We start from the raw sequence: 10,735 nt of genomic DNA, 5'->3' as shown, positions 1-10,735 counted from the left end.
CCCTCTGGATGGCATTCCTTCCCTCCAGTGTATCAACCGAACCACACAGCTTGGTGTCATCGACAAACTTGCTGAGGGCACACTCAATCCCACTCTCCATGTCAGCGACAAAGATGTTAAAGAAGACCAGTCCCAACACCGATCCCTGAGGGACACCACTCGTTACTGGTCTCCAGCTGGACATTGAGCCATTGACCACAATTCTTTGCGTGCTGCCATCCAGCTAGTTCTTTATCCACCGAGTGCTCCATCCATCAAATTGATGTCTCTCCAATTTAGAGACAAGGATGTCGTGTGGGACAGTGTCAAACACTTTGCACAAGTCCAGGTAGATGACATCAGCTGCTCTACCCCTGTCCATCAGTTCTGTAGCCCCATCATAGAAGGCCACCAAATTGGTCAGGCAGGATTTCCCCTTAGTGAAGCCATGCTTGCTGTCACCAAGCACCTTGTTGATTTTCATGTGCCTTAGCATGCCTTCCAGGAGAATCTGCTCCAAGATTTTGCCAGGCTCAGAGGTGAGACTGGCTGGTCTGTAGTTCATCCATTTTCCCCTTCTTGAAAATGGGGGTTATATTTCCCTTTTTCCAGTTGTCAGAAACTTCACCTGCCATGATTTTTCAAATACAATGGCCAGCGGCTTCGCAACTTCATCTGCCAGCTCCTTCAGGACCCGTGGATGGATTTCATCAGGTCCCATGGACTTGTGCACGTTCAGGTTCTTAAGATGGTCTCGAACCAGATCCTCTCCTACAGTGGGCCCAAGGTCTTTATTCTCACAGTCCCTGCATCTACCTTCCAAGACTTGGGTGGTGTGGTCAGAGCCTTTGCCAGTGAAGACCGAGGCAAAGAAGTCATTAAGAACCTCAGCCTTCTCCAAATCCAGGGTAGTCAGTTCTCCTGATAGCTTCCAGAGGGGGCCTACATTCTCCCTAGTCTGTCTTTTCTTCACAACATACTTAGAGAATCCCTTCCTGTTACCTTCTACATCCCTAGCCAAGTTTAATTCTAACTGGGCCTTAGCTTTCCTAACCTGGTCCCTAGCTTCCCAGGCCACATCCCTGTATTCTTCCCAGGCCACCTGTCCTTGCTTCCACCTTTTATAAGCCTCTTTTTTCCCTTGAAGTTCCCTCAGCAACTCCTTATCCATCCAAGGAGGTCTCCTGGCCCTCCTGCTGCACTTCCTTTTAGTTGGGATGCAACACTCCTGAACTTGTAGCAGGTGATCCTTGAATATCAACCAACAGTCTTGGGTCCCCCTGCCCTCTAGGGCTATATTCCATGGGACCTTACTAAGCAGGTTCCTGAAGAAGCCCAAGTCTGCCCTCTTAAAGTCCAGGGCAGTGAGCTTCTGCACACTCTTCTCACTGTCCTGAGGATCTCAAATTCGAGCATCTCATGATCTCTGCATCCAAGGCTGCCCTGGAGCATCACATTTCCAACGAGCCCTTCCCTGTTGGTGAGCACAAGGTCAAGCATGACACCTCTCCTTGTTGGCTCCTCTGTTACTTGCAGGAGGAAGTTGTCTTCCACACAACCAAGGAGCCTCCTGGATTGCCTGTGCCGGGCTGTACTATCGCTCCAAGAGATATCAGGACGATTGAAGTCCCCCATGAGGACAAGGGCCTGCGCGCATGAGGCTGCTCCTATCTGTCTATGGAGTGCTTCATCCACAGAGTTCTCTTTGATCAGGTGATCCATAATAGATCCCCCAGTAATGTCCCCCATAGCTGTTCTCCCTTAGACCCTAACCCATAAACTCTCTGATGACTGACCACCTGTCCCCAGACAGAGTTCCACTCTCCAGCCTATCATTGACATAACAACTCCCCCTTTCCATCATCCGGGCCTGTCTTTTCTAAAGAGCCTGTAACCTTCCATTCCAACACTCCAGTCATAGGAGCCATCCCACCATGTTTCTGTGGTAACAATAAGAGAAAATAACCAAAGAAAGGAGGTACTTCTAATCTTGTTCACTGGTCAGTAAAACATGGCTATGTAATTATATATTATCATTTTTAAAATGTAGTATATTACACTTAGAGATACTTTATAGGCCTACTATCTGGGTTATGGGTTCCATCATGTAGTTAGATAATACTTTTATCCTGGGGATATTGAGTGGCTGTGCTGAGAGAGTAGGTGTAAGGCGTATGTATTTCAAGGAAAACAAAACATTTTCCTTCTTTGGATTTGCACTGAATATTTTAAAGTGATGCAAATACAAACTATCAGATGTTCTGGTTTATAGGTCTCCTTCTCTCAAATACTATCTTCAGGGGAATAGTCAAACAGAGAAATTAACTAAATTCTATCAGTCTGTGGTGATTATTATCATAAAAGGCTGGATTTTGTGCCTGAAAAGGTAAATTATAATAATGGTTTAGCAATGCAGAATTAATACATAACACAAATCACTAAGCTGCCTTCTGCATCTTCGCTATTTTTGAGGGTTGAATTCAGCCTTGTGTCAGTGGACATGATTTCCCTAACACTGTACACCAATACTAGGGTTGAATTTATCCTGTGTCATTGCAGAATGGATATAAATCTTTACTTTTTGGTCAGTGAGAGACCATAGCACTTTCTGTGAAAGTACACAGAAAAGCAGCAGGTCAGTCAGAATTATGTTTCCAAGGACTCAGAAACTCTGGTTTGTATCCAGATCAGGATTTATTAACAAGGATTCAGCATCCCAGCAGGTAGATGGTTTTAAGGAAATATGCGCAGTATGGGACTCTGCACCAAGGACTGTAGCGAGAGGACAAGGAGTAATGGGTTCAAACTTAAAACAGGGGAAGTTCAGGTTAGATGTAAGGAAATTCTTTCCTGTAAAGGTGGTGAGTAACTGGAACAGGTTGCCCAAAGAAGTGGTAAATGTTCCATCCCTAGGAGTGTTCCAAGGCCAGTTTGGACAGAGCCTTGGGTGACATGGCAGGCTGTTGGACCTAGATGATCTTAAGGTCCTTTCCAACCCTATAACCATTCTATGATTCTACTATGATTCATCCAAAGACAAAGTAAATTACTACAGTTAATTGTAAAAATGTTACCTAAAAAAGTAATTCTGAACATTAAAATATTTCTTAAACAAAGATGACAATATAATCATACATAATGTGATGATATAGAGTGATATATATAAAATTAGCATATACCTTTGATAGCAGAGGAACATGATACAGATAAAAAAAAAAGGAAGACAATCATTGTAGATATTTTTAAGGCAAACGTCCTTCAAGAATACAGTTCTTCACTTACTGCATTATTGTACCCTTACTTGGTGTGGGTTTGACTTCTTGGGAAAAAAGAACTGTAGAGAAATAACCCAAAATATGAAAGTATGGCCTGAAAAATATTGCTTTTGACAGGAAGCATTACCATACTGTCTTAAGTATCTGTAACTTTTATGGAGCACAACAGAAATTTATGTGGGTCTTGTAGACATTAAACACTCCCATAAATTATTAATTCTGACAACATCCTATAATTATATAAATGGTTTAGGAATCCTAATAGAGGACTTACCTTGCATAGGTGTATCTATGGATAGCAGGGTCTAGACATAGGTACGTGGTTTAGGAAGAGGGATTACTTTAACTTTCTCATGGTCTGTCAGAGCAAGCTAGCTTGGAACTAGCACTGGAGATCTCCTTCCAGTTCTTCTGGTGAGCAGCTAACATCTCCTACAGCTTTATGCTATATGACTTCTGAATCTAACCACTAACAAAATACATAGCAAAAGTATAAAAGAAAAAAAGGCAGCATTACTAACACTAGAATTTTAGACAGTTTAGTAAGGTTATAAAAATGATAAAAATTTTAGAAATCAGATTAATGCAATGGGATGTGGAATGGATGCTGGGAGCAGAGCCCAAACCCTCATTCCACCAAAGAGGAAACTTGCAGGTCTTCTTGAACAAGAATGGAAAACACAGAATATTCTGAAAAAGATATGAGCTTCTCCCCAAAAAAAAAAAAAAAAAAGTTTTAGAAGGAAAACCAAAAATAAGACACTCACTGACATGACAAGAGACATTAAAAATATTTATCTAATGAAATAATTAATAAGCATAGGAGTCAAAATGCTGCAGTCACAAGCAGAACATGAACTCAGAAAGATTTACAGGTATTCTCCACCAGGGTGAACAGAAAATATTAATAAGGTGGTAGAATTGTGTATCCTTTCCATAATCTATTTAATCCTTTTTTTCCAGAATAAGTGTCAAAGGAAATTTATGGAATAGGTGACTTTCTCAGCAAATGCACATCAATGTCTCTTTGATACACCGTGTAGAAGAGGCCCTCAGTGACATGGGTTAGTGGTGGCCTCAGTGCTGGGGTAACAGCTGGACTTGATGAACTTAAAGGTCTTTTCCAACGTTGGATTCTATATAGTAAACTTCATTTTAACTAAAGATACTCTTGAATCTGATGTCAAGTGGGAATCACATAGTTTGTCTTCAAAATAATTACGGAATCCAGTTCATGATAATTTTTCTTAAACACCAGCAAAATTATAAAGAATAGCATTTAGTGCATATTCTCAGGCAAGCAGGTTACTATGTGAGACTTAGCAGCCTAAATGCTAGCTTTCTGTGTATTTACCTACAGCTCATCAAAGCCGTATCTTGAAACAGAAATGAAACATGTAAGCAGGTCTGCTAGAGTACAAGTCGCATAAGCTACACCTAAGAATATCAGGACAAACAGTATGGTATCAGCACTGTCTGTACAAAAGTTCCATGCTTTGTCTGGTCTGGCACATGAAGTAGCTTGAAATGGAGTGTGAACAGGCCACTGTTTTCTACAACGTACTGTAAGAGGGTTGCATCTGAAGGAATGTATGCTCTAAAGCTGCATACAGAAATTGCTGCTTTTTTTAAATTAGAAACTTGTTCATTTTCCTATATGTTATATAGTTTGCTGATGAACTGTGAAAAATATGGTCTTAAAAGTACTATGATGTGGGTATGAAGCACCCCAGCTATATAAACTATAGCCAGTGGGAGTCTTGCCTAGCACAGCATTTGGGTGTTACCCTAACCTCCAGGCTGCAGTCAAGATGATGGCAGAGCTGAGTTTCAAACATGCAGGTATGACAAGCAACGCTGCTCAATGTGATTAGGAGGAAAGACAGCAAAGACATTCATTTTACACAAAATACAAGTAAAATTCAGATTTAAAAAACAGGCTCATGGACAAAGATGGTTTCACACAGCTAGTGTAAGGAATAAAGATGGGGGTTGTTTTTTTAAGACTGTCTTTCACAAGAACTAATGAGAGAAGATCTATCAACAGCTAATCATTGTTGTGGACCCGGCCTACTGTGATATGTGACTACATGCTTGTTTAAGCCAAATACTTAACACACAGTTATGAAATAGACTAATACTTCACATTAGTATGTATCTGGAGAAGACCTTGCCAGTGTGGAAAGCTTCTGTCTTACCTCATGCTCCCAGATAATGGAGCCCACTAAAAATAACGCACCGGATAACAAAGGAAATAAAATCAAAGTATCTGGGAGATGAAATCATGATCCGCAATCTCTTTTTTAAAGACAGCATACACTAATTTAGCTGCTTAACTGTCACAGTGTTAGCTATGAGCTAGTACATTCTATTTAATTGTTCACCAATTATAGTTTTATTCTATGATTATTTACAGTTTTTCATACAAGTCTTGCATTTCATACAATGGGTTCCTCCAAACTCTTTCATAAGTGCAGGCCAGTGTTTCTTCATTCCCAAGAAATGCATCAACAACATTAACATATCATACAACTTTATTACTCTTTTATGGTCAGTGTATTTTTCCAGAATGCCTGTTGTATAGTTTTGATTTCCTTGTTCCACAACTGTTCAAACCTTGGAAAACAATGCTTGCTGGAATCTGGAACCTGCCCTGGCCTTCAGCATAGGACTGAATTTCACACAGGGTGAAGACCATATACGTGTTCTGTTACCACTGAGGGCAAGTTTTTATTTATCTGCAGTTGAGCTCTGGTTTTCACTTGTTTATAGCCATGTTATGAGGACTTTGGTGATCCTTCATGCCAGATTAAATTGGGTGTCCCAATCCCTTGACTCCTGAGCCAGGGAGCACAGCAGAATGCCAAGGTGAAATGGGAAGTATGCTCTAGAATCATAGAATGGACTCTGTTGGAAGGGACCTTAAAGACCATCTAGTTCCAACCCCCCTGCCATAGGTAGAGACATCGTCCACTAGATAGGCTGCTCAAAGCCTCATCCAACCTAGCCTTGAACACTTAAAGGAATGGGGCAGCCACAACTTCTTGAGACAACCTGTTCAAGTGTCTCACCACCCTTCCACATTCCTCAGCAGTGACCTACACCTGAGTTTTGAATTTGTCTCATGAACCATTTACAGACTTCCTCAATCACAGATAATCACAAAAATGGTTGTTAATGGGGATATCTGAAAGGCACCTAGTTCACCTTACTGCCTGGAGAATGTCTATCACCAATCCCAGGTCATATATGTGGGTTTTCTGAGGCAGTAGAAACAGAAAAACACTAGTAGCGTATATTTTCTACTACTTTAACAAGCATGGTCATAATCTTTTTAAGCTGTTAGGCTACACTGAGAAACACAGGCATCATGCTATTTACAGTTAGTCTGTTGTCTAGTATTACTTTTAATGTCTAAGAAAAGAATCCTCCCAACATTTTCTGAGCACATAAGAATTCGTGTCTCAAAACTGCAACGATTTTCAAAGACATTTTTACCCTAAAGCTTTCCTAATTTTAAAAATACGTATGTTCTTCTGGTTTTGTCCAGAAAAGCTGAACGGAAAAATGTATCTCCAAAGAGTAAATGCAGCAATCCTTTTTCCTTTTAAGGCTGCAGTTAAGTTGGCATAATCACTATTCTGAAACTAGTATGAGAAAAACCCAAGAAGTTCTGTTGAATTTAACAGGCAAGACTTTGATAAGGACCTACTGATTCCATGGTTAAACGAAGAGAACTGTCCCCCTCCTGAGGTCCATTGAGTCTAGAAGGGCCCCAAGACTTTTTCAGGGTCATGAGCACACATCCTGTTTGTATGCATTTCAAATGATCACAAGGAATTGGAGTCCTGAAGAGAATATTACTGTTCGTTGGCACTCCCTGATCAGTTAAGCTCCACCTGCACCAGCTTTGCAAGTCATGCATGTAGATGATGAAAATCTTCAATATGATAATCCGACAGCAATGGGTGGTGGAATCTATCATAGTTCAAAACACAAATGATATTCTGTCGTAACTATTATATGATGGAAAACTGGGGGGGGGGGGGGGGGGGGGGTGTGTGTGTGTGGGGGGGGAGGAGGCACAAAATCATTTTGAAAAATGAGCCGTACATATTTCCAAAGTCTCTAGAGCCACATAAGGCCAGAACTTGAACTATGATATTACAGAACTAATTGCCACAGAGCATTCCAGCAAGTCCTCAGAGGCTTGCATTATTCCCCATCAAAAAGGTTCATTTGAGCCTAAGCTTGCAATGCAGACTGGAATCCTGCTGAACTTGCACTTCTTTTAAAGATAATTTTTACTCTACCACATTCCTACTGGTATAGATGAGGAAAAATGTAAATCACTTCCCAGCACAGACAGCAATATTATAAAAAACTGGAAGTATTTGTAGCACGTTAGATTTTTGTCATACAAATGACTGCAATCACTATAAACTGAATTCAAAATTCCTATTGCTCTTCTTTACTCCACTATTACATTGCATACTTAATGAATATAGGCTATTATGTCACTAGGGGCCAGCACTTTCTCAAAGTAGTTGTATAAAAGGAGCAATGTCTAAACCCCAAACATTCAAAACCGGTTGTCAGCCTCAAACAACTAAGGGCATTGGGGCAAAACCAATTTCCTAGGTTTCAGGATAAAATACCGAGAACTGGTAAGGTGCTATGAATTAGATGGGTTAAAGCCAAGGGTTAAACCCAAAATTTAGGTTAAGGCCCAAATTCCCTAATGGACATGTTCCTTATCAGGGGTTCCTGATATCAATTTTAGGTCTCCAAGATCCAACTGGAACTTTCAATGCCATATTCAATATGTAACTTTGTGGGACTTACCCATGGCCAAAAATCTCTGTGACCAAAGATAAGCTGAGATCTGAATTCTCTCCTTAGTGAGAAGACATTAAAACCCACATTTCTCACTGCAGGATTCTTATCACCACACCAAATGTATTCCAGGGTTGAAGTTATTTCACTGTGGTTTACAAGCAAAACAATGGTAGAAATGAATGTCTAGCTTACTTGTAAGGAAACTACTGTGGGCACTTTCTACCTAAGTGCCTGTGCTCTGTTTGACTCACTTTTACTTTTCTTCTGCCTACTCAAACTTTATTTTTTGTATGTAAACCAGAATCATTTCATTAAGAAGTGAGAATCCCCTCATGCCACAGCTGCCTGTGGAGTAGGAAAATTGAAAAAAAAGGAAAAGCTGTATGATATTAAAGACTGAATCTAAGGGTCCCACCTCCTTTATAACTGTGGTCCTACAAAGGTGAGGATGCAGTCTTGCTTCCTTTGATAGTTTTAAAGGAGTTGTATCCAAAGTTAGGTTTGCAAATCTACTAAGGGTCAACTAGTTCATCCTGGTTTCATATGGGAAGATCAATTTTAATCTTGGCACCTGCAGTTTAAAACCATAAAACTTTGTCCTGTTTGCATAAAAATATTTTAGGACTTTCTTCATATTAGCCCTTATTCTTCTCCTCCCAGTCTAACCATGGACATTTTTTAAAATCTTTTCCTTTAGAATCTTTTTTTCCAGATCTTCCATTGCTTGTTCCCTCTGGACTGCAGCATGTTTCTTGATGGGTGGCTATCAAAATTACAGACTATCCTACAACAGGATAAATGAGCAGCCTGCAAGTCCTACCTACAACAATTTTGGGTACCTTCCAGAATAATGTTCACTTTTTGATGATAGTAAGAAATTATTTTCTGCCATAACCTGACTCTCCATCTAGAACTGTTTCTTACCCAGTTCTTTCCCAAGATCACTTTGTGCAATTGCCAACCCCCTCCCAAACAAAACCCAAAACAAGAAAAACGCCCTCTAAAGAACCAAAACACAAAACAAACAAAAAAAACAAACCCAAAACCGCACCAAAAATCTCAACTGCAAACCATCTTTTACTCTGTGAAGAAAAACAAGCGCAGTAAGTTTCAAAAGCGAGTTCATTTTTATGTTTTGAGGGATGTACCTTCTCATTACACTGACAGGTGTTTACACAAGCAGTATTGGATTTACAGCATTCTCTCCTCAAAACTCTTAGCAGCATATTCACTGCAATGCTGACTTTTCAGATTCAAGTTTATAAACGCTTAACTCTCCCTGTGGTATTGCTGAAGTGGTGTTGTCTTTTATTGATGGCTGCTACAGGAAGCCCCTATATAATTGCTTAACTTCTGTTTCGTAGAATCATACAATCAGCTAGGCTGGAGAAGACCTTTAAGCTCATCAAATCCAACCTTTATCCCAGGACTGACAAGTCCACCACTAAATCACATCACTAAGGGCCACAGCTATACGTTGTTTGAACACTTCCAGGGGTGGCGATTCCAGCACTTCCCTAGGAAGCCTGTCTTTTGGTGAAGAAATTTTTCCTAATATCCAGTTTAAACCTCCCCTGGCACAGCATGTGACTACTACCTCTTGTCCTGTCACTTGTTACCTGGGAGAAGAGACCAGCCACCTTCCCTTATCCTCCCTTCAGGTAGCTGTAGAGAGCAATAAGGTCCCCCCTGAGCCTTTTCTTCTCCAGACTGACCAATCCCAGTTCCCTCAGTTGTTTCTTGTAAGAGTTGTGCTCCAGACCTTTCCTCAGCTTTGTTGCCCTTCTCTGGACCTTTTCCCCCAAGCAGCTTTCCAGCCACTCTTCCCCAAGCCTGCAGCATTGCATGGAATTGTTGTGGGACAAGTGAAAGACCCAGCCTTGTTGTACCTCATACCACTGGTCTTTGACCATCAATCTAGCCTGTCCAAATCCCTCTGCAAAACCTTCCCACCCTCCAGCAGCTCAACACTCCCACCCAGCTTGGTGCTGCCTGCAAGTTTACCGAGTTCGCACTGATTAAGGCCTATGTCCTTTGTTAATGATGGAGATGAAAGCAGCCATATAAAAAATAAAAAAATAGTGAAGCATATGACAACCGTTTGCTCCCCACCAAACCTGTACCAAAGCACACACATCCCACGCCAAAGAGCCCAGCAACAGAACTCAGTGGACGGGGGCTGCACGATAAGCGTTACACCAAGTAATCCCACCATCCAGGAGCTCTCCCGGCCAGACGCACCCCATCACCGCGTACAACCGGAGCACGGGACGCGGCGGCGGAGGCCAAGGAGAGGACGCCCAGCAAAGGCAGTGACAGAAGGTCAACCCAGGCTCACCACAGACTAACGGCCGCTAACAGGAGCCGGGCTGAAACCCCTCACAGCACCGCTATCCTGACCGCCCTTCTCCCGGACTACTCCCGCGGCTCAAGGGCAGCAGAGTGGCAGAAATTAAAGCTGCCTGCCGCCTCACCGAGCGCTCCTCAGCGGTGCCACAAAACACGCCACACACGTGAACCCACGCACACACCGCCCACCGGCGGCGGGGAGGGGCTGAAGGGCGTGGCAATGGCTCCTTCCGCCCGCGCCCCGCCCCGCGCACGCGCGCTCCCACCAGCGGCAGCCCGCGGGGCTATGCTTC

Source organism: Pezoporus occidentalis, unplaced genomic scaffold (genome assembly GCF_034315485.1).
Source record: "Pezoporus occidentalis ecotype Australia unplaced genomic scaffold, CSIRO_AGI_Poc_V1 ctg4, whole genome shotgun sequence".
NCBI classification, from domain to species: Eukaryota; Metazoa; Chordata; class Aves; order Psittaciformes; family Psittacidae; genus Pezoporus; species Pezoporus occidentalis.
Note: the sequence above shows the minus strand (reverse complement) of the source record.